Raw genomic sequence first — 27,851 nt, forward strand, 5'->3', positions numbered from 1 at the left:
AGTTCACATTTGTAGGTGGATTATTAGTTTTAGAGCTAAAATTAGCTTGTTTAAAGTGATTTTCATGTTTCCAGGGGCTCTAAACACAAGATTTGTGGAATGGTAAAAAGTGCATGAAAATGGCCAATTTGCTCACTCTGAGGTCTCAAAAAGTGTTTCTTCACCCCGGGAAGTGAATTAAATACCATTTGGAGGCATTTAATGTTCAAGCAAAAACGGCTGATTTTTGACAAAAGAGATAACACCCCCCCCATTACGTCATCCTTCAGAAAGGTGAAAATGGTCTGTTTGTAAATGTTTTTTTTTTTAACGTCAGTTTACATTTGTAGGTGGATCATCCATTTTAGAGCTAAAATTAGCATGTTTAAAGTGATTTTCATGCTTCCAGGGGCTCTAAACACAAGATTTGTGGAATGGTTAAAAGTGCATGAAAATGGCCAATTTGCTCACTCTGAGGTCTCAAAAAGTGTTTCTTCACCCCGGGAAGTGAATTAAATACCATTTGGAGGCATTTAATGTTCAAGCAAAAACAGCAGATTTTTGACAAAAGAGATAACACCCTCCCATTACGTCATTCTTGAGAAAGGTGAAAAATGGTCCGTTTTCAAATGTTTTATTTTTGAACGTCAGTTCACATTTGTAGGTGGATTATTAGTTTTAGAGCTAAAATTAGCATGTTAAAGTGATTTTCATGCTTCCAGGGGTCCGGGAAGTGAATTAAATACCATTTGGAGGCATTTAATGTTCAAGCAAAAACAGCTGATTATTGACAAAAGAGATAACACTCCCCATTAAGTCATTCTTCAGAAAGGTGCAAAATGGTCAGTTTTCAAATTTTTTTTTTGAACGTCAGTTCACATTTGTAGGTGGATTATTAGTTTTAGAGCTAAAATTAGCATGTTTAAAGTGATTTTCATGCTTCCAGGGGCTCTAAACACAAGATTTGTAGAATGGTTAAAAGTGCATGACAATGGCCAATTTGCTCACTCTGAGGTCTCAAAAAGTGTTTCTTCACCCCGGGAAGTGAATTAAATACCATTTGGAGGCATTTAATGTTCAAGCAAAAACGGCTGATTTTTGACAAAAGAGATAACACCCCCCCAATACGTCATTCTTCAGAAAGGTGAAAAATGGTCCGTTTTCAAATGTTTTATTTTTGAACGTCAGTTCACATTTGTAGGTGGATTATTAGTTTTAGAGCTAAAATTAGCATGTTTAAAGTGATTTTCATGCTTCCAGGGGCTCTAAACACAAGATTTCTGGAATGGTTAAAAGTGCATGAAAATGGCCAATTTTCTCACTCTGAGGTCTCAAAAAGTGTTTCTTCACCCCGGGAAGTGAATTAAATACCATTTGGAGGCATTTAATGTTCAAGCAAAAACGGCTGATTTTTGACAAAAGAGATAACACCCCCCCCATTACGTCATGCTTCAGAAAGGTCCGTTTTCAAATGTTTTATTTTTGAACGTCAGTTCACATTTGTAGGTGGATTATTAGTTTTAGAGCTAAAATTAGCATGTTTAAAGTGATTTTCATGCTTCCAGGGGCTCTAAACACAAGATTTGTGGAATGGTTAAAAGTGCATGAAAATGGCCAATTTGCTCACTCTGAGGTCTCAAAAAGTGTTTCTTCACCCCGGGAAGTGAACTAAATACCATTTGGAGGCATTTAATGTTCAAGCAAAAACAGCAGATTTTTGACAAAAGAGATAACACCCCCCCCCATTACGTCATTCTTCAGAAAGGTGAAAAATGGTCCGTTTTCAAATGTTTTATTTTTGAACCTCAGTTCACATTTGTAGGTGGATTATTAGTTTTAGAGCTAAAATTAGCATGTTTAAAGTGATTTTCATGCTTCCAGGGGCCCGGGAAGTGAATTAAATACCATTTGGAGGCATTTAATGTTCAAGCAAAAACAGCTGATTATTGACAAAAGAGATAACACCCCCCATTACGTCATTCTACAGAAAGGTCAAAAATGGTCAGTTTTCACATTTTTATTTTTGAACGTCAGTTCACATTTGTAGGTGGATTATTAGTTTTAGAGCTAAAATTAGCACGTTTAAAGTGATTTTCATGCTTCCAGGGGCTCTAAACACAAGATTTGTAGAATGGTTAAAAGTGCATGAAAATGGCCAATTTGCTCACTCTGAGGTCTCAAAAAGTGTTTCTTCACACCGGGAAGTGAATTAAATACCATTTGGAGGCATTTAATGTTCAAGCAAAAACGGCAGATTTTTGACAAAAGAGATAACACCCCCCCCCATTACGTCATTCTTCAGAAAGGTGAAATATGGTCCGTTTTCAAATGTTTTATTTTTGAACGTCAGTTCACATTTGTAGGTGGATTATTAGTTTTAGAGCTAAAATTAGCTTGTTTAAAGTGATTTTCATGTTTCCAGGGGCTCTAAACACAAGATTTGTGGAATGGTAAAAAGTGCATGAAAATGGCCAATTTGCTCACTCTGAGGTCTCAAAAAGTGTTTCTTCACCCCGGGAAGTGAATTAAATACCATTTGGAGGCATTTAATGTTCAAGCAAAAACGGCTGATTTTTGACAAAAGAGATAACACCCCCCCCATTACGTCATCCTTCAGAAAGGTGAAAATGGTCTGTTTGTAAATGTTTTTTTTTTTAACGTCAGTTTACATTTGTAGGTGGATCATCCATTTTAGAGCTAAAATTAGCATGTTTAAAGTGATTTTCATGCTTCCAGGGGCTCTAAACACAAGATTTGTGGAATGGTTAAAAGTGCATGAAAATGGCCAATTTGCTCACTCTGAGGTCTCAAAAAGTGTTTCTTCACCCCGGGAAGTGAATTAAATACCATTTGGAGGCATTTAATGTTCAAGCAAAAACAGCAGATTTTTGACAAAAGAGATAACACCCTCCCATTACGTCATTCTTGAGAAAGGTGAAAAATGGTCCGTTTTCAAATGTTTTATTTTTGAACGTCAGTTCACATTTGTAGGTGGATTATTAGTTTTAGAGCTAAAATTAGCATGTTAAAGTGATTTTCATGCTTCCAGGGGTCCGGGAAGTGAATTAAATACCATTTGGAGGCATTTAATGTTCAAGCAAAAACAGCTGATTATTGACAAAAGAGATAACACTCCCCATTAAGTCATTCTTCAGAAAGGTGCAAAATGGTCAGTTTTCAAATTTTTTTTTTGAACGTCAGTTCACATTTGTAGGTGGATTATTAGTTTTAGAGCTAAAATTAGCATGTTTAAAGTGATTTTCATGCTTCCAGGGGCTCTAAACACAAGATTTGTAGAATGGTTAAAAGTGCATGACAATGGCCAATTTGCTCACTCTGAGGTCTCAAAAAGTGTTTCTTCACCCCGGGAAGTGAATTAAATACCATTTGGAGGCATTTAATGTTCAAGCAAAAACGGCTGATTTTTGACAAAAGAGATAACACCCCCCCAATACGTCATTCTTCAGAAAGGTGAAAAATGGTCCGTTTTCAAATGTTTTATTTTTGAACGTCAGTTCACATTTGTAGGTGGATTATTAGTTTTAGAGCTAAAATTAGCATGTTTAAAGTGATTTTCATGCTTCCAGGGGCTCTAAACACAAGATTTCTGGAATGGTTAAAAGTGCATGAAAATGGCCAATTTTCTCACTCTGAGGTCTCAAAAAGTGTTTCTTCACCCCGGGAAGTGAATTAAATACCATTTGGAGGCATTTAATGTTCAAGCAAAAACGGCTGATTTTTGACAAAAGAGATAACACCCCCCCCATTACGTCATGCTTCAGAAAGGTCCGTTTTCAAATGTTTTATTTTTGAACGTCAGTTCACATTTGTAGGTGGATTATTAGTTTTAGAGCTAAAATTAGCATGTTTAAAGTGATTTTCATGCTTCCAGGGGCTCTAAACACAAGATTTGTGGAATGGTTAAAAGTGCATGAAAATGGCCAATTTGCTCACTCTGAGGTCTCAAAAAGTGTTTCTTCACCCCGGGAAGTGAACTAAATACCATTTGGAGGCATTTAATGTTCAAGCAAAAACAGCAGATTTTTGACAAAAGAGATAACACCCCCCCCCATTACGTCATTCTTCAGAAAGGTGAAAAATGGTCCGTTTTCAAATGTTTTATTTTTGAACCTCAGTTCACATTTGTAGGTGGATTATTAGTTTTAGAGCTAAAATTAGCATGTTTAAAGTGATTTTCATGCTTCCAGGGGCCCGGGAAGTGAATTAAATACCATTTGGAGGCATTTAATGTTCAAGCAAAAACAGCTGATTATTGACAAAAGAGATAACACCCCCCATTACGTCATTCTACAGAAAGGTCAAAAATGGTCAGTTTTCACATTTTTATTTTTGAACGTCAGTTCACATTTGTAGGTGGATTATTAGTTTTAGAGCTAAAATTAGCACGTTTAAAGTGATTTTCATGCTTCCAGGGGCTCTAAACACAAGATTTGTGGAATGGTTAAAAGTGCATGAAAATGGCCAATTTGCTCACTCTGAGGTCTCAAAAAGTGTTTCTTCACACCGGGAAGTGAATTAAATACCATTTGGAGGCATTTAATGTTCAAGCAAAAACGGCTGATTTTTGACAAAAGAGATAACACCCCCATTACGTCATCCTTCAGAAAGGTGAAAAAATGGTCTGTTTTCAAATGTTTTTTTTTTAACGTCAGTTCACATTTATAGGTGGATCACCCGTTTTAGAGCAAAAATTAGCATTTTTAAAGTGATTTTCATGCTTCCAGGGGCTCTAAACACAAGATTTGTGGAATGGTTAAAAGTGCATGAAAATGGCCAATTTGCTCACTCTGAGGTCTCAAAAAGTGTTTCTTCACCCCTGGAAGTGAATTAAATACCATTTGGAGGCATTTAATGTTCAAGCAAAAACTGCTGATTATTGACAAAAGAGATAACACCCCCCATTACGTCATTCTTCAGAAAGGTGAAAAATGGTCAGTTTTCAAATTTTTATTTTTGAACGTCAGTTCACATTTGTAGGTGGATTATTAGTTTTAGAGCTTAAATTAGCATGTTTAAAGTGATTTTCATGCTTCCAGGGTCTCTAAACAAAAGATTTGTGGAATGGTTAAAAGTGCATGAAAATGGCCAATTTGCTCACTCTGAGGTCTCAAAAAGTGTTTCTTCACCCAAGGAAGTGAATTAAATACCATTTGGAGGCATTTAATGTTCAAGCAAAAACGGCTGATTTTTGACAAAAGAGATAACACCCCCCCATTACGTCATTCTTCAGAAAGGTGAAAAATGGTCCGTTTTCAAATGTTTTATTTTTGAACGTCAGTTCACATTTGTAGGTGGATTATTAGTTTTAGAGCTAAAATTAGCATGTTTAAAGTGATTTTCATGTTTCCAGGGGCTCTAAACACAAGATTTGTGGAATGGTAAAAAGTGCATGAAAATGGCCAATTTGCTCACTCTGAGGTCTCAAAAAGTGTTTCTTCACCCCGGGAAGTGAATTAAATACCATTTGGAGGCATTTAATGTTCAAGCAAAAACGGCTGATTTTTGACAAAAGAGATAACACCCCCCCATTACGTCATCCTTCAGAAAGGTGAAAATGGTCTGTTTGTAAATGTTTTTTTTTTTAACGTCAGTTCACATTTGTAGGTGGATCATCCATTTTAGAGCTAAAATTAGCATGTTTAAAGTGATTTTCATGCTTCCAGGGGCTCTAAACACAAGATTTGTGGAATGGTTAAAAGTGCATGAAAATGGCCAATATGCTCACTCTGAGGTGTCAAAAAGTGTTTCTTCACCCCGGGAAGTGAATTAAATACCATTTGGAGGCATTTAATGTTCAAGCAAAAACAGCAGATTTTTGACAAAAGAGATAACACCCCCCCATTACGTCATTCTTGAGAAAGGTGAAAAATGGTCCGTTTTCAAATGTTTTATTTTTGAACGTCAGTTCACATTTGTAGGTGGATTATTAGTTTTAGAGCTAAAATTAGCATGTTTAAAGTGATTGTCATGCTTCCAGGGGCCCGGGAAGTGAATTAAATACCATTTGGAGGCATTTAATGTTCAAGCAAAAACAGCTGATTTTTGACAAAAGAGATAACACCCCCCATTACGTCATGCTTCAGAAGGTGAAAAATTGTCAGTTTTCAAATGTTTTATTTTTTAATGTCAGTTCACATTTGTAGGTGGATCATCAGTTTTAGAGCTAAAATTAGCATGTTTAAAGTGATTTTCATGCTTCCAGGGGCCCGGGAAGTGAATTAAATACCATTTGGAAGCATTTAATGTTCAAGCAAAAACGGCTGATTTTTGACAAAAGAGATAACACCCCCCCATTACGTCATGCTTCAGAAAGGTGAAAAATGGTCCGTTTTCAAATGTTTTATTTTTGAACATCAGTTCACATTTGTAGGTGGATTATTAGTTTTAGAGCTAAAATTAGCATGTTTAAAGTGATTTTCATGCTTCCAGGGGCTCTAAACACAAGATTTGTGGAATGGTTAAAAGTGCATGAAAATGGCCAATTTGCTCACTCTGAGGTCTCAAAAAGTGTTTCTTCACCCCGGGAAGTGAACTAAATAATATTTGGAGGCATTTAATGTCAAGCAAAAACGGCTGATTTTTGACAAAAGAGATAACACCTCCCCATTACGACATTCTTCAGAAAGATGAAAAATGGTCCGTTTTCAAATGTTTTATTTTTGAACGTCAGTTCACATTTGTAGGTGGATTATTAGTTTTAGAGCTAAAATTAGCATGTTTAAAGTGATTTTCATGCTTCCAGGGGCTCTAAACACAAGATTTGTGGAATGGTTAAAAGTGCATGAAAATGGCCAATTTGCTCACTCTGAGGTCTCAAAAAGTGTTTCTTCAACCCGGGAAGTGAATTAAATACCATTTGGAGGCATTTAATGTTCAAGCAAAAACGGCTGATTTTTGACAAAAGAGATAACACCCCCCCCCATTACGTCATTCTTCAGAAAGGTGAAAAATGTTCCGTTTTCAAATGTTTTATTTTTGAATGTCAGTTCACATTTGTAGGTGGATCATCCGTTTTAGAGCTAAAATTAGCATGTTTAAAGTGATTTTCATGCTTCCAGGGGCCCTAAACACAAGATTTGTGGAATGGTTAAAAGTGTATGAAAATGGCCAATTTGCTCACTCTGAGGTCTCAAAACGTGTTTCTTCACCCCGGGAAGTGAATTAAATACCATTTGGAGGCATTTAATGTTCAAGCAAAAACGGCTGATTTTTGACAAAAGAGATAACACCCCCCCATTACGTCATGCTTCAGAAAGGTGAAAAATGGTCCGTTTTCAAATGTTTTATTTTTGAACATCAGTTCACATTTGTAGGTGGATTATTAGTTTTAGAGCTAAAATTAGCATGTTTAAAGTGATTTTCATGCTTCCAGGGGCTCTAAACACAAGATTTGTGGAATGGTTAAAAGTGCATGAAAATGGCCAATTTGCTCACTCTGAGGTCTCAAAAAGTGTTTCTTCACCCCGGGAAGTGAACTAAATAATATTTGGAGGCATTTAATGTCAAGCAAAAACGGCTGATTTTTGACAAAAGAGATAACACCCCCCCATTACGACATTCTTCAGAAAGATGAAAAATGGTCCGTTTTCAAATGTTTTATTTTTGAACGTCAGTTCACATTTGTAGGTGGATTATTAGTTTTAGAGCTAAAATTAGCATGTTTAAAGTGATTTTCATGCTTCCAGGGGCTCTAAACACAAGATTTGTGGAATGGTTAAAAGTGCATGAAAATGGCCAATTTGCTCACTCTGAGGTCTCAAAAAGTGTTTCTTCAACCCGGGAAGTGAATTAAATACCATTTGGAGGCATTTAATGTTCAAGCAAAAACGGCTGATTTTTGACAAAAGAGATAACACCCCCCCCCATTACGTCATTCTTCAGAAAGGTGAAAAATGTTCCGTTTTCAAATGTTTTATTTTTGATTGTCAGTTCACATTTGTAGGTGGATCATCCGTTTTAGAGCTAAAATTAGCATGTTTAAAGTGATTTTCATGCTTCCAGGGGCCCTAAACACAAGATTTGTGGAATGGTTAAAAGTGTATGAAAATGGCCAATTTGCTCACTCTGAGGTCTCAAAACGTGTTTCTTCACCCCGGGAAGTGAATTAAATACCATTTGGAGGCATTTAATGTTCAAGCAAAAACGGCTGATTTTTGACAAAAGAGATAACACCCCCCCATTACGTCATGCTTCAGAAAGGTGAAAAATGGTCCATTTTCAAATGTTTTATTTTTGAACGTCAGTTCACATTTGTAGGTGGATTATTAGTTTTAGAGCTAAAATTAGCATGTTTAAAGTGATTTTCATGCTTCCAGGGGCTCTAAACACCAGATTTGTGGAATGGTTAAAAGTGCATGAAAATGGCCAATTTGCTCACTCTGAGGTCTCAAAAGTGTTTCTTCACCCCGGGAAGTGAATTAAATACCATTTGGAGGCATTTAATGTTCAAGCAAAAACGGCTGATTTTTGACAAAAGAGATAACACCCCCCCATTACGTCATGCTTCAGAAAGGTGAAAAATTGTCCATTTTCAAAAAAAAAATTTGAACGTCAGTTCACATTTGTAGGTGGATCATCCGTTTTAGAGCTAAAATTAGCATGTTTAAAGTGATTTTCATGCTTCCAGGGGCCCTAAACACAAGATTTGTGGAATGGTTAAAAGTGTATGAAAATGGCCAATTTGCTCACTCTGAGGTCTCAAAAAGTGTTTCTTCACCCCGGGAAGTGAATTAAATACCATTTGGAGGCATTTAATGTTCAAGCAAAAAAGGCTGATTTTTGACAAAAGAGATAACACCCCCCCATTACGTCATGCTTCAGAAAGGTGAAAAATGGTCAGTTTTCAAATGTTTTATTTTTGAACGTCAGTTCACATTTGTAGGTGGATTATTAGTTTTAGAGCTAAAATTAGCATGTTTAAAGTGATTTTCATGCTTCCAGGGGCTCTAAACACAAGATTTGTGGAATGGTTAAAAGTGCATGAAAATGGCCAATTTGCTCACTCTGAGGTCTCAAAAAGTGTTTCTTCACCCCGGGAAGTGAATTATATACCATTTGGAGGCATTTAATGTTCAAGCAAAAACGGCTGATTTTTGACAAAAGAGATAACACCCCCCCATTACGCCATGCTTCAGAAAGGTGAAAAATGGTCCGTTTTCAAATGTTTTATTTTTGAGCGTCAGTTCACATTTGTAGGTGGATTATTAGTTTTAGAGCTAAAATTAGCATGTTTAAAGTGATTTTCATGCTTCCAGGTGCTCTAAACACAAGATTTGTGGAATGGTTAAAAGTGCATGAAAATGGCCAATTTGCTCACTCTGAGGTCTCAAAAAGTGTTTCTTCACCCCGAGAAGTGAATTAAATAAGATTTGGAGGCATTTAATGTTCAAGCAAAAAAGGCTGATTTTTGACAAAAGAGATAACACCCCCCATTACGTCATGCTTTCGAAAGGTGAAAAATGGTCCGTTTTCAAATGTTTTATTTTTGAATGTCAGTTCACATTTGTAGGTGGATCATTAGTTTTAGAGCTAAAATTAGCATGTTTAAAGTGATTTTCATGCTTCCAGGGGCCCGGGAAGTGAATTAAATACCATTTGGAGGCATTTAATGTTCAAGCAAAAACAGCTGATTTTTGACGAAAGAGATAACACCCCCCCATTACGTCATGCTTCAGAAAGGTGAAAAATGTTCCGTTTTCAAATGTTTTATTTTTGAATGTCAGTTCACATTTGTAGGTGGATCATCAGTTTTAGAGCTAAAATTAGCATGTTTAAAGTGATTTTCATGCTTCCAGGGGCCCTAAACACAAGATTTGGGAATGGTTAAAAGTGCATGAAAATGGCCAATTTGCTCACTCTGAGGTCTCAAAAGTGTTTCTTCACCCCGGGAAGTGAATTAAATACCATTTGGAGGCATTTAATGTTCAAGCAAAAACGGCTGATTTTTGACAAAAGAGATAACACCCCCCATTACGTCATGCTTCAGAAAGGTGAAAAATGTTCCGTTTTCAAATGTTTTATTTTTGAATGTCAGTTCACATTTGTAGGTGGATCATCCGTTTTAGAGCTAAAATTAGCATGTTTAAAGTGATTTTCATGCTTCCAGGGGCCCTAAACACAAGATTTGTGGAATGGTTAAAAGTGTATGAAAATGGCCAATTTGCTCACTCTGAGGTCTCAAAACGTGTTTCTTCACCCCGGGAAGTGAATTAAATACCATTTGGAGGCATTTAATGTTCAAGCAAAAACGGCTGATTTTTGACAAAAGAGATAACACCCCCCCATTACGTCATGCTTCAGAAAGGTGAAAAATGGTCCATTTTCAAATGTTTTATTTTTGAACGTCAGTTCACATTTGTAGGTGGATTATTAGTTTTAGAGCTAAAATTAGCATGTTTAAAGTGATTTTCATGCTTCCAGGGGCTCTAAACACCAGATTTGTGGAATGGTTAAAAGTGCATGAAAATGGCCAATTTGCTCACTCTGAGGTCTCAAAAGTGTTTCTTCACCCCGGGAAGTGAATTAAATACCATTTGGAGGCATTTAATGTTCAAGCAAAAACGGCTGATTTTTGACAAAAGAGATAACACCCCCCCATTACGTCATGCTTCAGAAAGGTGAAAAATTGTCCGTTTTCAAAAAAAAAATTTTGAACGTCAGTTCACATTTGTAGGTGGATCATCCGTTTTAGAGCTAAAATTAGCATGTTTAAAGTGATTTTCATGCTTCCAGGGGCCCTAAACACAAGATTTGTGGAATGGTTAAAAGTGTATGAAAATGGCCAATTTGCTCACTCTGAGGTCTCAAAAAGTGTTTCTTCACCCCGGGAAGTGAATTAAATACCATTTGGAGGCATTTAATGTTCAAGCAAAAAAGGCTGATTTTTGACAAAAGAGATAACACCCCCCCATTACGTCATGCTTCAGAAAGGTGAAAAATGGTCAGTTTTCAAATGTTTTATTTTTGAACGTCAGTTCACATTTGTAGGTGGATTATTAGTTTTAGAGCTAAAATTAGCATGTTTAAAGTGATTTTCATGCTTCCAGGGGCTCTAAACACAAGATTAGTGGAATGGTTAAAAGTGCATGAAAATGGCCAATTTGCTCACTCTGAGGTCTCAAAAAGTGTTTCTTCACCCCGGGAAGTGAATTAAATACCATTTGGAGGCATTTAATGTTCAAGCATAAACGGCTGATTTTTGACAAAAGAGATAACACCCCCCCATTACGTCATTCTTCAGAAAGGTGAAAAATGGTCCGTTTTCAAATGTTTTATTTTTGAACGTCAGTTCACATTTGTAGGTGGATTATTAGTTTTAGAGCTAAAATTAGCATGTTTAAAGTGATTTTCATGCTTCCAGGGGCTCTAAACACAAGATTTGTGGAATGGTTAAAAGTGCATGAAAATGGCCAATTTGCTCACGCTGAGGTCTCAAAAAGTGTTTCTTCACCCCGGGAAGTGAATTAAATACCATTTGGAGGCATTTAATGTTCAAGCAAAAACGGATGATTTTTGACAAAAGAGATAACACCCCCCCATTACGTCATGCTTCAGAAAGGTGAAAAATGGTCCGTTTTCAAATGTTTTATTTTTGAGCGTCAGTTCACATTTGTAGGTGGATTATTAGTTTTAGAGCTAAAATTAGCATGTTTAAAGTGATTTTCATGCTTCCAGGTGCTCTAAACACAAGATTTGTGGAATGGTTAAAAGTGCATGAAAATGGCCAATTTGCTCACTCTGAGGTCTCAAAAAGTGTTTCTTCACCCCGAGAAGTGAAATAAATAAGATTTGGAGGCATTTAATGTTCAAGCAAAAAAGGCTGATTTTTGACAAAAGAGATAACACCCCCCCTTTTACGTCATTCTTCAGAAAGGTGAAAAATGGTCCGTTTTCAAATGTTTTATTTTTGAACGTCAGTTCACATTTGTAGGTGGATCATTAGTTTTAGAGCTAAAATTAGCATGTTTAAAGTGATTTTCATGCTTCCAGGGGCCCGGGAAGTGAATTAAATACCATTTGGAGGCATTTAATGTTCAAGCAAAAAGAGCTGATTTTTGACAAAAGAGATAACACCCCCCCATTACGTCATTCTTCAGAAAGGTGAAAAATGGTCCGTTTTCAAATGTTTTATTTCTGAACGTCAGTTCACATTTGTAGGTGGATTATTAGTTTTAGAGCTAAAATTAGCATGTTTACAGTGATTTTCATGCTTCCAGGTGCTCTAAACACAAGATTTGTGGAATGGTTCAAAGTGCATGAAAATGGCCAATTTGCTCACTCTGAGGTCTCAAAAAGTGTTTCTTCACCCCGAGAAGTGAATTAAATAGGATTTGGAGGCATTTAATGTTCAAGCAAAAAAGGCTGATTTTTGACAAAAGAGATAACACCCCCCTTTTACGTCATTCTTCAGAAAGGTGAAAAATGGTCCGTTTTCAAATGTTTTATTTTTGAACGTCAGTTCACATTTGTAGGTGGATCATTAGTTTTAGAGCCAAAATTAGCATGTTTAAAGTGCTTTTCATGCTTCCAGGGGCCCGGGAAGTGAATTAAATATCATTTGGAGGCATTTAATGTTCAAGCAAAAACAACTGATTTTTGACAAAAGAGATAACACCCCCCATTACGTCATTCTTCAGAAAGGTGAAAAATGGTCCGTTTTCAAATGTTTTATTTTTAAACGTCAGTTCACATTTGTAGGTGGATCATTAGTTTTAGAGCTAAAATGAGCATGTTTAAAGTGATTTTCATGCTTCCAGGGGCCCGGGAAGTGAATTAAATACCATTTGGAGGCATTTAATGTTCAAGCAAAAACAGCTGATTTTTGACAAAAGAGATAACACCCCCCCCCCATTACGTCATTCTTCAGAAAGGTGAAAAATGGTCCGTTTTCAAATGTTTTATTTCTGAACGTCAGTTCACATTTGTAGGTGGATTATTAGTTTTGGAACTAAAATTAGCATGTTTAAAGTGATTTTCATGCTTCCAGGTGCTCTAAACACAAGATTTGTGGAATGGTTCAAAGTGCATGAAAATGGCCAATTTGCTCACTCTGAGGTCTCAAAAAGTGTTTCTTCACCCCGAGAAGTGAATTAAATAAGATTTGGAGGCATTTAATGTTCAAGCAAAAAAGGCTGATTTTTGACAAAAGAGATAACATCCCCCCTTTTACGTCATTCTTCAGAAAGGTGAAAAATGGTCAGTTTTCAAATGTTTTATTTTTGAACGTCAGTTCACATTTGTAGGTGGATCATTAGTTTTAGAGCTAAAATTAGCATGTTTAAAGTGATTTTCATGCTTCCAGGGGCCCGGGAAGTGAATTAAATACCATTTGGAGGCATTTAATGTTCAAGCAAAAACAACTGATTTTTGACAAAAGAGATAACACCCTCCCATTACGTCATTCTTCAGAAAGGTGAAAAATGGTCCGTTTTCAAATGTTTTATTTTTGAACGTCAGTTCACATTTGTAGGTGGATTATTAGTTTTAGAGCTAAAATTAGCATGTTTAAAGTGATTTTCATGCTTCCAGGGGCTCTAAATACAAGATTTGTGGAATGGTTAAAAGTGCATGAAAATGGCCAATTTGCTCACTCTGAGGTCTCAAAAAGTGTTTCTTCACCCCGGGAAGTGAATTAAATACCATTTGGAGGCATTTAATGTTCAAGCAAAAACGGCTGATTTTTTACAAAAGAGATAACACCCCCCCCATTACGTCATGCTTCAGAAAGGTGAAAAATGGTCCGTTTTCAAATGTTTTATTTTTGAATGTCAGTTCACATTTGTAGGTGGATCATCAGTTTTAGAGCTAAAATGAGCATGTTTAAAGTGATTTTCATGCTTCCATGGGCCAAGGAAGTGAATTAAATACCATTTGGAGGCATTTAATGTTCAAGCAAAAACAGCTGATTTTTGACGAAAGAGATAATACCCCCCCATTACGTCATGCTTCAGAAAGGTGAAAAATGGTCAGATTTCAAATGTTTTATTTTTGAATGTCAGTTCACATTTGTAGGTGGATCATCAGTTTTAGAGATAAAATTAGCATGTTTAAAGTGATTTTCATGCTTCCAGGGGCCCGGGAAGTGAATTAAATATCATTTGGAGGCATTTAATGTTCAAGCAAAAATGGCTGATTTCAGACAAAAGAGATAACACCCCCCCCCATTACGTCATTCTTCAGAAAGGTGAAAAATGGTCCGTTTTCAAATGTTTTATTTTTGAACGTCAGTTCACATTTGTAGGTGGATTATTAGTTTTAGAGCTAAAATTAGCATGTTTAAAGTGATTTTCATGCTTCCAGGTGCTCTAAACACAAGATTTGTGGAATGGTTAAAAGTGCATGAAAATGGCCAATTTGCTCACTCTGAGGTCTCAAAAAGTGTTTCTTCACCCCGAGAAGTGAAATAAATAAGATTTGGAGGCATTTAATGTTCAAGCAAAAAAGGCTGATTTTTGACAAAAGAGATAACACCCCCCCTTTTACGTCATTCTTCAGAAAGGTGAAAAATGGTCCGTTTTCAAATGTTTTATTTTTGAACGTCAGTTCACATTTGTAGGTGGATCATTAGTTTTAGAGCTAAAATTAGCATGTTTAAAGTGATTTTCATGCTTCCAGGGGCCCGGGAAGTGAATTAAATACCATTTGGAGGCATTTAATGTTCAAGCAAAAAGAGCTGATTTTTGACAAAAGAGATAACACCCCCCCATTACGTCATTCTTCAGAAAGGTGAAAAATGGTCCGTTTTCAAATGTTTTATTTCTGAACGTCAGTTCACATTTGTAGGTGGATTATTAGTTTTAGAGCTAAAATTAGCATGTTTACAGTGATTTTCATGCTTCCAGGGGCCCTAAACACAAGATTTGTGGAATGGTTAAAAGTGTATGAAAATGGCCAATTTGCTCACTCTGAGGTCTCAAAAAGTGTTTCTTCACCCCGGGAAGTGAATTAAATACCATTTGGAGGCATTTAATGTTCAAGCAAAAAAGGCTGATTTTTGACAAAAGAGATAACACCCCCCCATTACGTCATGCTTCAGAAAGGTGAAAAATGGTCAGTTTTCAAATGTTTTATTTTTGAACGTCAGTTCACATTTGTAGGTGGATTATTAGTTTTAGAGCTAAAATTAGCATGTTTAAAGTGATTTTCATGCTTCCAGGGGCTCTAAACACAAGATTTGTGGAATGGTTAAAAGTGCATGAAAATGGCCAATTTGCTCACTCTGAGGTCTCAAAAAGTGTTTCTTCACCCCGGGAAGTGAATTAAATACCATTTGGAGGCATTTAATGTTCAAGCAAAAACGGCTGATTTTTGACAAAAGAGATAACACCCCCCCATTACGTCATTCTTCAGAAAGGTGAAAAATGGTCCGTTTTCAAATGTTTTATTTTTGAACGTCAGTTCACATTTGTAGGTGGATTATTAGTTTTAGAGCTAAAATTAGCATGTTTAAAGTGATTTTCATGCTTCCAGGGGCTCTAAACACAAGATTTGTGGAATGGTTAAAAGTGCATGAAAATGGCCAATTTGCTCACGCTGAGGTCTCAAAAAGTGTTTCTTCACCCCGGGAAGTGAATTAAATACCATTTGGAGGCATTTAATGTTCAAGCAAAAACGGCTGATTTTTGACAAAAGAGATAACACCCCCCCATTACGTCATGCTTCAGAAAGGTGAAAAATGGTCCGTTTTCAAATGTTTTATTTTTGAGCGTCAGTTCACATTTGTAGGTGGATTATTAGTTTTAGAGCTAAAATTAGCATGTTTAAAGTGATTTTCATGCTTCCAGGTGCTCTAAACACAAGATTTGTGGAATGGTTAAAAGTGCATGAAAAGGGCCAATTTGCTCACTCTGAGGTCTCAAAAAGTGTTTCTTCACCCCGAGAAGTAAAATAAATAAGATTTGGAGGCATTTAATGTTCAAGCAAAAAAGGCTGATTTTTGACAAAAGAGATAACACCCCCCCTTTTACGTCATTCTTCAGAAAGGTGAAAAATGGTCCGTTTTCAAATGTTTTATTTTTGAACGTCAGTTCACATTTGTAGGTGGATCATTAGTTTTAGAGCTAAAATTAGCATGTTTAAAGTGATTTTCATGCTTCCAGGGGCCCGGGAAGTGAATTAAATACCATTTGGAGGCATTTATTGTTCAAGCAAAAAGAGCTGATTTTTGACAAAAGAGATAACACCCCCCCCATTACGTCATTCTTCAGAAAGGTGAAAAATGGTCCGTTTTCAAATGTTTTATTTCTGAACGTCAGTTCACATTTGTAGGTGGATTATTAGTTTTAGAGCTAAAATTAGCATGTTTAAAGTGATTTTCATGCTTCCAGGGGCTCTAAACACAAGATTTGTGGAATGGTTAAAAGTGCATGAAAATGGCCAATTTGCTCACTCTGAGGTCTCAAAAAGTGTTTCTTCACCCCGGGAAGTGAATTAAATACCATTTGGAGGCATTTAATGTTCAAGCAAAAACGGCTGATTTTTGACAAAAGAGATAACACCCCCCCATTACGTCATGCTTCAGAAAGGTGAAAAATGGTCCGTTTTCAAATGTTTTATTTTTGAACGTCAGTTCACATTTGTAGGTGGATTATTAGTTTTAGAGCTAAAATTAGCATGTTTAAAGTGATTTTCATGCTTCCAGGGCCCTAAACACAAGATTTGTGGAATGGTTAAAAGTGCATGAAAATGGCCAATTTGCTCACTCTGAGGTCTCAAAAAGTGTTTCTTCACCCCGGGAAGTGAATTAAATACCATTTGGAGGCATTTAATGGTCAAGCAAAAACGGCTGATTTTTGACAAAAGAGATAACACCCCCCATTACGTCATGCTTTCGAAAGGTGAAAAATTGTCCGTTTTCAAATGTTTTATTTTTGAATGTCAGTTCACATTTGTAGGTGGATCATCAGTTTTAGAGCTAAAATTAGCATGTTTAAAGTGATTTTCATGCTTCCAGGGGCCCGGGAATTGAATTAAATACCATTTGGAGGCATTTAATGTTCAAGCAAAAACAGCTGATTTTTGACAAAAGAGATAACACAACCCCATTACGTCATGCTTCAGAAAGGTGAAAAATTGTCCGTTTTCAAATGTTTTATTTTTGAATGTCAGTTCACATTTGTAGGTGGATCATCAGTTTTAGAGCTAAAATTAGCATGTTTAAAGTGATTTTCATGCTTCCAGGGGCCCTAAACACAAGATTTGGGAATGGTTAAAAGTGCATGAAAATGGCCAATTTGCTCACTCTGAGGTCTCAAAAGTGTTTCTTCACCCCGGGAAGTGAATTAAATACCATTTGGAGGCATTTAATGTTCAAGCAAAAACGGCTGATTTTTGACAAAAGAGATAACACCCCCCATTACGTCATGCTTCAGAAAGGTGAAAAATGTTCCGTTTTCAAATGTTTTATTTTTGAATGTCAGTTCACATTTGTAGGTGGATCATCCGTTTTAGAGCTAAAATTAGCATGTTTAAAGTGATTTTCATGCTTCCAGGGGCCCTAAACACAAGATTTGTGGAATGGTTAAAAGTGTATGAAAATGGCCAATTTGCTCACTCTGAGGTCTCAAACCGTGTTTCTTCACCCCGGGAAGTGAATTAAATACCATTTGGAGGCATTTAATGTTCAAGCAAAAACGGCTGATTTTTGACAAAAGAGATAACACCCCCCCATTACGTCATGCTTCAGAAAGGTGAAAAATGGTCCATTTTCAAATGTTTTATTTTTGAACGTCAGTTCACATTTGTAGGTGGATTATTAGTTTTAGAGCTAAAATTAGCATGTTTAAAGTGATTTTCATGCTTCCAGGGGCTCTAAACACCAGATTTGTGGAATGGTTAAAAGTGCATGAAAATGGCCAATTTGCTCACTCTGAGGTCTCAAAAGTGTTTCTTCACCCCGGGAAGTGAATTAAATACCATTTGGAGGCATTTAATGTTCAAGCAAAAACGGCTGATTTTTGACAAAAGAGATAACACCCCCCCATTACGTCATGCTTCAGAAAGGTGAAAAATTGTCCGTTTTCAAAAAAAAAAATGTGAACGTCAGTTCACATTTGTAGGTGGATCATCCGTTTTAGAGCTAAAATTAGCATGTTTAAAGTGATTTTCATGCTTCCAGGGGCCCCAAACACAAGATTTGTGGAATGGTTAAAAGTGTATGAAAATGGCCAATTTGCTCACTCTGAGGTCTCAAAAAGTGTTTCTTCACCCCGGGAAGTGAATTAAATACCATTTGGAGGCATTTAATGTTCAAGCAAAAAAGGCTGATTTTTGACAAAAGAGATAACACCCCCCCATTACGTCATGCTTCAGAAAGGTGAAAAATGGTCAGTTTTCAAATGTTTTATTTTTGAACGTCAGTTCACATTTGTAGGTGGATTATTAGTTTTAGAGCTAAAATTAGCACGTTTAAAGTGATTTTCATGCTTCCAGGGGCTCTAAACACAAGATTTGTGGAATGGTTAAAAGTGCATGAAAATGGCCAATTTGCTCACTCTGACGTCTCAAAAAGTGTTTCTTCACCCCGGGAAGTGAATTAAATACCATTTGGAGGCATTTAATGTTCAAGCAAAAACGGCTGATTTTTGACAAAAGAGATAACACCCCCCCATTACGCCATGCTTCAGAAAGGTGAAAAATGGTCCGTTTTCAAATGTTTTATTTTTGAGCGTCAGTTCACATTTGTAGGTGGATTATTAGTTTTAGAGCTAAAATTAGCATGTTTAAAGTGATTTTCATGCTTCCAGGGGCCCTAAACACAAGATTTGTGGAATGGTTAAAAGTGTATGAAAATGGCCAATTTGCTCACTCTGAGGTCTCAAAAAGTGTTTCTTCACCCCGGGAAGTGAATTAAATACCATTTGGAGGCATTTAATGGTCAAGCAAAAACGGCTGATTTTTGACAAAAGAGATAACACCCCCCATTACGTCATGCTTTCGAAAGGTGAAAAATTGTCCGTTTTCAAATGTTTTATTTTTGAATGTCAGTTCACATTTGTAGGTGGATCATCAGTTTTAGAGCTAAAATTAGCATGTTTAAAGTGATTTTCATGCTTCCAGGGGCCCGGGAATTGAATTAAATACCATTTGGAGGCATTTAATGTTCAAGCAAAAACAGCTGATTTTTGACAAAAGAGATAACACAACCCCATTACGTCATGCTTCAGAAAGGTGAAAAATTGTCCGTTTTCAAATGTTTTATTTTTGAATGTCAGTTCACATTTGTAGGTGGATCATCAGTTTTAGAGATAAAATTAGCATGTTTAAAGTGATTTTCATGCTTCCAGGGGCCCGGGAAGTGAATTAAATATCATTTGGAGGCATTTAATGTTCAAGCAAAAATGGCTGATTTCAGACAAAAGAGATAACACCCCCCCCATTACGTCATTCTTCAGAAAGGTGAAAAATGGTCCGTTTTCAAATGTTTTATTTTTGAACGTCAGTTCACATTTGTAGGTGGATTATTAGTTTTAGAGCTAAAATTAGCATGTTTAAAGTGATTTTCATGCTTCCAGGTGCTCTAAACACAAGATTTGTGGAATGGTTAAAAGTGCATGAAAATGGCCAATTTGCTCACTCTGAGGTCTCAAAAAGTGTTTCTTCACCCCGAGAAGTGAAATAAATAAGATTTGGAGGCATTTAATGTTCAAGCAAAAAAGGCTGATTTTTGACAAAAGAGATAACACCCCCCCTTTTACGTCATTCTTCAGAAAGGTGAAAAATGGTCCGTTTTCAAATGTTTTATTTTTGAACGTCAGTTCACATTTGTAGGTGGATCATTAGTTTTAGAGCTAAAATTAGCATGTTTAAAGTGATTTTCATGCTTCCAGGGGCCCGGGAAGTGAATTAAATATCATTTGGAGGCATTTAATGTTCAAGCAAAAAGAGCTGATTTTTGACAAAAGAGATAACACCCCCCCATTACGTCATTCTTCAGAAAGGTGAAAAATGGTCCGTTTTCAAATGTTTTATTTCTGAACGTCAGTTCACATTTGTAGGTGGATTATTAGTTTTAGAGCTAAAATTAGCATGTTTACAGTGATTTTCATGCTTCCAGGGGCCCTAAACACAAGATTTGTGGAATGGTTAAAAGTGTATGAAAATGGCCAATTTGCTCACTCTGAGGTCTCAAAAAGTGTTTCTTCACCCCGAGAAGTGAAATAAATAAGATTTGGAGGCATTTAATGTTCAAGCAAAAAAGGCTGATTTTTGACAAAAGAGATAACACCCCCCCTTTTACGTCATTCTTCAGAAAGGTGAAAAATGGTCCGTTTTCAAATGTTTTATTTTTGAACGTCAGTTCACATTTGTAGGTGGATCATTAGTTTTAGAGCTAAAATTAGCATGTTTAAAGTGATTTTCATGCTTCCAGGGGCCCGGGAAGTGAATTAAATACCATTTGGAGGCATTTAATGTTCAAGCAAAAAGAGCTGATTTTTGACAAAAGAGATAACACCCCCCTTTTACGTCATTCTTCAGAAAGGTGAAAAATGGTCCGTTTTCAAATGTTTTATTTCTGAACGTCAGTTCACATTTGTAGGTGGATTATTAGTTTTAGAGCTAAAATTAGCATGTTTAAAGTGATTTTCATGCTTCCAGGTGCTCTAAACACAAGATTTGTGGAATGGTTCAAAGTGCATGAAAATGGCCAATTTGCTCACTCTGAGGTCTCAAAAAGTGTTTCTTCACCCCGAGAAGTGAATTAAATAAGATTTGGAGGCATTTAATGTTCAAGCAAAAAAGGCTGATTTTTGACAAAAGAGATAACACCCCCCTTTTACGTCATTCTTTAGAAAGGTGAAAAATGGTCCGTTTTCAAATGTTTTATTTTTGAACGTCAGTTCACATTTGTAGGTGGATCATTAGTTTTAGAGCTAAAATTAGCATGTTTAAAGTGATTTTCATGCTTCCAGGGGCCCGGAAGTGAATTAAATACGATTTGGAGGCATTTAATGTTCAAGCAAAAACAACTGATTTTTGACAAAAGAGATAACACCCCCCCATTACGTCATTCTTCAGAAAGGTGAAAAATGGTCCGTTTTCAAATGTTTTATTTTTGAACGTCAGTTCACATTTGTAGGTGGATTATTAGTTTTAGAGCTAAAATTAGCATGTTTAAAGTGATTTTCATGCTTCCAGGGGCTCTAAACACAAGATTTGTGGAATGGTTAAAAGTGCATGAAAATGGCCAATTTGCTCACTCTGAGGTCTCAAAAAGTGTTTCTTCACCCCGGGAAGTGAATTAAATACCATTTGGAGGCATTTAATGCTCAAGCAAAAACGGCTGATTTTTGACAAAAGAGATAACACCCCCCCCCATTACGTCATGCTTCAGAAAGGTGAAAAATGATCCGTTTTCAAATGTTTTATTTTTGAATGTCAGTTCACATTTGTAGGTGGATCATCAGTTTTAGAGCTAAAATCTGCATGTTTAAAGTGATTTTCATGCTTCCAGGGGCCCGGGAAGTGAATTAAATACCATTTGGAGGCATTTAATGTTCAAGCAAAAACAGCTGATTTTTTACAAAAGAGATAACACCCCCCCCATTACGTCATGCTTCAGAAAGGTGAAAAATGGTCAGATTTCAAATGTTTTATTTTTGAATGTCAGTTCACATTTGTAGGTGGATCATCAGTTTTAGAGATAAAATTAGCATGTTTAAAGTGATTTTCATGCTTCCAGGGGCCCGGGAAGTGAATTAAATACCATTTGGAGGCATTTAATGTTCAAGCCAAAATGGCTGATTTCAGACTAAAGAGATAACACCCCCCCATTACGTCATTCTTCAGAAAGGTGAAAAATGGTCCGTTTTCAAACGTTTTATTTTTGAACGTCAGTTCACATTTGTAGGTGGATTATTAGTTTTAGAGCTAAAATTAGCATGTTTAAAGTGATTTTCATGCTTCCAGGGGCTCTAAACACAAGATTTGTGGAATGGTTAAAAGTGCATGAAAATGGCCAATTGGCTCACTCTGAGGTCTCAAAAAGTGTTTCTTCACCCCGGGAAGTGAATTAAATACCATTTGGAGGCATTTAATGCTCAAGCAAAAACGGCTGATTTTTGACAAAAGAGATAACACCCCCCCCATTACGTCATGCTTCAGAAAGGTGAAAAATGATCCGTTTTCAAATGTTTTATTTTTGAATGTCAGTTCACATTTGTAGGTGGATCATCAGTTTTAGAGCTAAAATTTGCATGTTTAAAGTGATTTTCATGCTTCCAGGGGCCCGGGAAGTGAATTAAATACCATTTGGAGGCATTTAATGTTCAAGCAAAAACAGCTGATTTTTGACAAAAGAGATCCCACCCCCCCATTACGTCATGCTTCAGAAAGGTGAAAAATGGTCAGATTTCAAATGTTTTATTTTTGAATGTCAGTTCACATTTGTAGGTGGATCATCAGTTTTAGAGATAAAATTAGCATGTTTAAAGTGATTTTCATGCTTCCAGGGGCCCGGGAAGTGAATTAAATACCATTTGGAGGCATTTAATGTTCAAGCAAAAACGGCTGATTTTTGACAAGAGAGATAACACCCCCCCATTACGTCATTCTTCAGAAAGGTGAAAAATGGTTCATTTTCAAATGTTTTATTTTTGAACGTCAGTTCACATTTGTAGGTGGATTATTAGTTTTAGAGCTAAAATTAGCATGTTTAAAGTGATTTTCATGCTTCCAGGGGCTCTAAACACAAGATTTGTGGAATGGTTAAAAGTGCATGAAAATGGCCAATTTGCTCACTCTGAGGTCTCAAAAAGTGTTTCTTCACCCCGGGAAGTGAATTAAATACCATTTGGAGGCATTTAATGTTCAAGCAAAAACGGCTGATTTTTGACAAAAGAGATAACACCCCCCCATTAAGTCATGCTTCAGAAAGGTGAAAAATGGTCCGTTTTCAAATGTTTTATTTTTGAGCGTCAGTTCACATTTGTAGGTGGATTATTAGTTTTAGAGCTAAAATTAGCATGTTTAAAGTGATTTTCATGCTTCCAGGTGCTCTAAACACAAGATTTGTGGAATGGTTAAAAGTGCATGAAAATGGCCAATTTGCTCACTCTGAGGTCTCAAAAAGTGTTTCTTCACCCCGAGAAGTGAATTAAATAAGATTTGGAGGCATTTAATGTTCAAGCAAAAAAGGCTGATTTTTGACAAAAGAGATAACACCCCCCCTTTTACGTCATTCTTCAGAAAGGTGAAAAATGGTCCGTTTTCAAATGTTTTATTTTTGAACGTCAGTTCACATTTGTAGGTGGATCATTAGTTTTAGAGCTAAAATTAGCATGTTTAAAGTGATTTTCATGCTTCCAGGGGCCCGGGAAGTGAATTAAATACCATTTGGAGGCATTTAATGTTCAAGCAAAAACAGCTGATTTTTGACAAAAGAGATAAAACCCCCCCATTACGTCATTCTTCAGAAAGGTGAAAAATGGTCCGTTTTCAAATGTTTTATTTCTGAACGTCAGTTCACATTTGTAGGTGGATTATTAGTTTTAGAGCTAAAATTAGCATGTTTAAAGTGATTTTCATGCTTCCAGGTGCTCTAAACACAAGATTTGTGGAATGGTTCAAAGTGCATGAAAATGGCCAATTTGCTCACTCTGAGGTCTCAAAAAGTGTTTCTTCACCCCGAGAAGTGAATTAAATAAGATTTGGAGGCATTTAATGTTCAAGCAAAAAAGGCTGATTTTTGACAAAAGAGATAACACCCCCCTTTTACGTCATTCTTTAGAAAGGTGAAAAATGGTCCGTTTTCAAATGTTTTATTTTTGAACGTCAGTTCACATTTGTAGGTGGATCATTAGTTTTAGAGCTAAAATTAGCATGTTTAAAGTGATTTTCATGCTTCCAGGGGCTCTAAACACAAGATTTGTGGAATGGTTAAAAGTGCATGAAAATGGCCAATTTGCTCACTCTGAGGTCTCAAAAAGTGTTTCTTCACCCCGGGAAGTGAATTAAATACCATTTGGAGGCATTTAATGTTCAAGCAAAAAAGGCTGATTTTTGACAAAAGAGATAACACCCCCCTTTTACGTCATTCTTTAGAAAGGTGAAAAATGGTCCGTTTTCAAATGTTTTATTTTTGAACGTCAGTTCACATTTGTAGGTGGATCATTAGTTTTAGAGCTAAAATTAGCATGTTTAAAGTGATTTTCATGCTTCCAGGGGCCCGGGAAGTGAATTAAATACGATTTGGAGGCATTTAATGTTCAAGCAAAAACAACTGATTTTTGACAAAAGAGATAACACCCCCCCATTACGTCATTCTTCAGAAAGGTGAAAAATGGTCCGTTTTCAAATGTTTTATTTTTGAACGTCAGTTCACATTTGTAGGTGGATTATTAGTTTTAGAGCTAAAATTAGCATGTTTAAAGTGATTTTCATGCTTCCAGGTGCTCTAAACACAAGATTTGTGGAATGGTTAAAAGTGCATGAAAATGGCCAATTTGCTCACTCTGAGGTCTCAAAAAGTGTTTCTTCACCCCGAGAAGTGAATTAAATAAGATTTGGAGGCATTTAATGTTCAAGCAAAAAAGGCTGATTTTTGACAAAAGAGATAACACCCCCCCTTTTACGTCATTCTTCAGAAAGGTGAAAAAAGGTCCGTTTTCAAATGTTTTATTTTTGAACGTCAGTTCACATTTGTAGGTGGATCATTAGTTTTAGAGCTAAAATTAGCATGTTTAAAGTGATTTTCATGCTTCCAGGGGCCCGGGAAGTGAATTAAATACCATTTGGAGGCATTTAATGTTCAAGCAAAAACAGCTGATTTTTGACAAAAGAGATAACACCCCCCCATTACGTCATTCTTCAGAAAGGTGAAAAATGGTCCGTTTTCAAATGTTTTATTTCTGAACGTCAGTTCACATTTGTAGGTGGATTATTAGTTTTAGAGCTAAAATTAGCATGTTTAAAGTGATTTTCATGCTTCCAGGTGCTCTAAACACAAGATTTGTGGAATGGTTCAAAGTGCATGAAAATGGCCAATTTGCTCACTCTGAGGTCTCAAAAAGTGTTTCTTCACCCCGAGAAGTGAATTAAATAAGATTTGGAGGCATTTAATGTTCAAGCAAAAAAGGCTGATTTTTGACAAAAGAGATAACACCCCCCTTTTACGTCATTCTTTAGAAAGGTGAAAAATGGTCCGTTTTCAAATGTTTTATTTTTGAACGTCAGTTCACATTTGTAGGTGGATCATTAGTTTTAGAGCTAAAATTAGCATGTTTAAAGTGATTTTCATGCTTCCAGGGGCCCGGGAAGTGAATTAAATACGATTTGGAGGCATTTAATGTTCAAGCAAAAACAACTGATTTTTGACAAAAGAGATAACACCCCCCCATTACGTCATTCTTCAGAAAGGTGAAAAATGGTCCGTTTTCAAATGTTTTATTTTTGAACGTCAGTTCACATTTGTAGGTGGATTATTAGTTTTAGAGCTAAAATTAGCATGTTTAAAGTGATTTTCATGCTTCCAGGGGCTCTAAACACAAGATTTGTGGAATGGTTAAAAGTGCATGAAAATGGCCAATTTGCTCACTCTGAGGTCTCAAAAAGTGTTTCTTCACCCCGGGAAGTGAATTAAATACCATTTGGAGGCATTTAATGCTCAAGCAAAAACGGCTGATTTTTGACAAAAGAGATAACACCCCCCCCCCCATTACGTCATGCTTCAGAAAGGTGAAAAATGATCCGTTTTCAAATGTTTTATTTTTGAATGTCAGTTCACATTTGTAGGTGGATCATCAGTTTTAGAGCTAAAATCTGCATGTTTAAAGTGATTTTCATGCTTCCAGGGGCCCGGGAAGTGAATTAAATACCATTTGGAGGCATTTAATGTTCAAGCAAAAACAGCTGATTTTTTACAAAAGAGATAACACCCCCCCCATTACGTCATGCTTCAGAAAGGTGAAAAATGGTCAGATTTCAAATGTTTTATTTTTGAATGTCAGTTCACATTTGTAGGTGGATCATCAGTTTTAGAGATAAAATTAGCATGTTTAAAGTGATTTTCATGCTTCCAGGGGCCCGGGAAGTGAATTAAATACCATTTGGAGGCATTTAATGTTCAAGCCAAAATGGCTGATTTCAGACTAAAGAGATAACACCCCCCCATTACGTCATTCTTCAGAAAGGTGAAAAATGGTCCGTTTTCAAACGTTTTATTTTTGAACGTCAGTTCACATTTGTAGGTGGATTATTAGTTTTAGAGCTAAAATTAGCATGTTTAAAGTGATTTTCATGCTTCCAGGGGCTCTAAACACAAGATTTGTGGAATGGTTAAAAGTGCATGAAAATGGCCAATTGGCTCACTCTGAGGTCTCAAAAAGTGTTTCTTCACCCCGGGAAGTGAATTAAATACCATTTGGAGGCATTTAATGCTCAAGCAAAAACGGCTGATTTTTGACAAAAGAGATAACACCCCCCCCATTACGTCATGCTTCAGAAAGGTGAAAAATGATCCGTTTTCAAATGTTTTATTTTTGAATGTCAGTTCACATTTGTAGGTGGATCATCAGTTTTAGAGCTAAAATTTGCATGTTTAAAGTGATTTTCATGCTTCCAGGGGCCCGGGAAGTGAATTAAATACCATTTGGAGGCATTTAATGTTCAAGCAAAAACAGCTGATTTTTGACAAAAGAGATCCCACCCCCCCATTACGTCATGCTTCAGAAAGGTGAAAAATGGTCAGATTTCAAATGTTTTATTTTTGAATGTCAGTTCACATTTGTAGGTGGATCATCAGTTTTAGAGATAAAATTAGCATGTTTAAAGTGATTTTCATGCTTCCAGGGGCCCGGGAAGTGAATTAAATACCATTTGGAGGCATTTAATGTTCAAGCAAAAACGGCTGATTTTTGACAAGAGAGATAACACCCCCCCATTACGTCATTCTTCAGAAAGGTGAAAAATGGTTCATTTTCAAATGTTTTATTTTTGAACGTCAGTTCACATTTGTAGGTGGATTATTAGTTTTAGAGCTAAAATTAGCATGTTTAAAGTGATTTTCATGCTTCCAGGGGCTCTAAACACAAGATTTGTGGAATGGTTAAAAGTGCATGAAAATGGCCAATTTGCTCACTCTGAGGTCTCAAAAAGTGTTTCTTCACCCCGGGAAGTGAATTAAATACCATTTGGAGGCATTTAATGTTCAAGCAAAAACGGCTGATTTTTGACAAAAGAGATAACACCCCCCCATTAAGTCATGCTTCAGAAAGGTGAAAAATGGTCCGTTTTCAAATGTTTTATTTTTGAGCGTCAGTTCACATTTGTAGGTGGATTATTAGTTTTAGAGCTAAAATTAGCATGTTTAAAGTGATTTTCATGCTTCCAGGTGCTCTAAACACAAGATTTGTGGAATGGTTAAAAGTGCATGAAAATGGCCAATTTGCTCACTCTGAGGTCTCAAAAAGTGTTTCTTCACCCCGAGAAGTGAATTAAATAAGATTTGGAGGCATTTAATGTTCAAGCAAAAAAGGCTGATTTTTGACAAAAGAGATAACACCCCCCCTTTTACGTCATTCTTCAGAAAGGTGAAAAATGGTCCGTTTTCAAATGTTTTATTTTTGAACGTCAGTTCACATTTGTAGGTGGATCATTAGTTTTAGAGCTAAAATTAGCATGTTTAAAGTGATTTTCATGCTTCCAGGGGCCCGGGAAGTGAATTAAATACCATTTGGAGGCATTTAATGTTCAAGCAAAAACAGCTGATTTTTGACAAAAGAGATAAAACCCCCCCATTACGTCATTCTTCAGAAAGGTGAAAAATGGTCCGTTTTCAAATGTTTTATTTCTGAACGTCAGTTCACATTTGTAGGTGGATTATTAGTTTTAGAGCTAAAATTAGCATGTTTAAAGTG

This window comes from Lissotriton helveticus, chromosome 9 (genome assembly GCF_964261635.1).
Source record: "Lissotriton helveticus chromosome 9, aLisHel1.1, whole genome shotgun sequence".
NCBI lineage: Eukaryota > Metazoa > Chordata > Amphibia > Caudata > Salamandridae > Lissotriton > Lissotriton helveticus.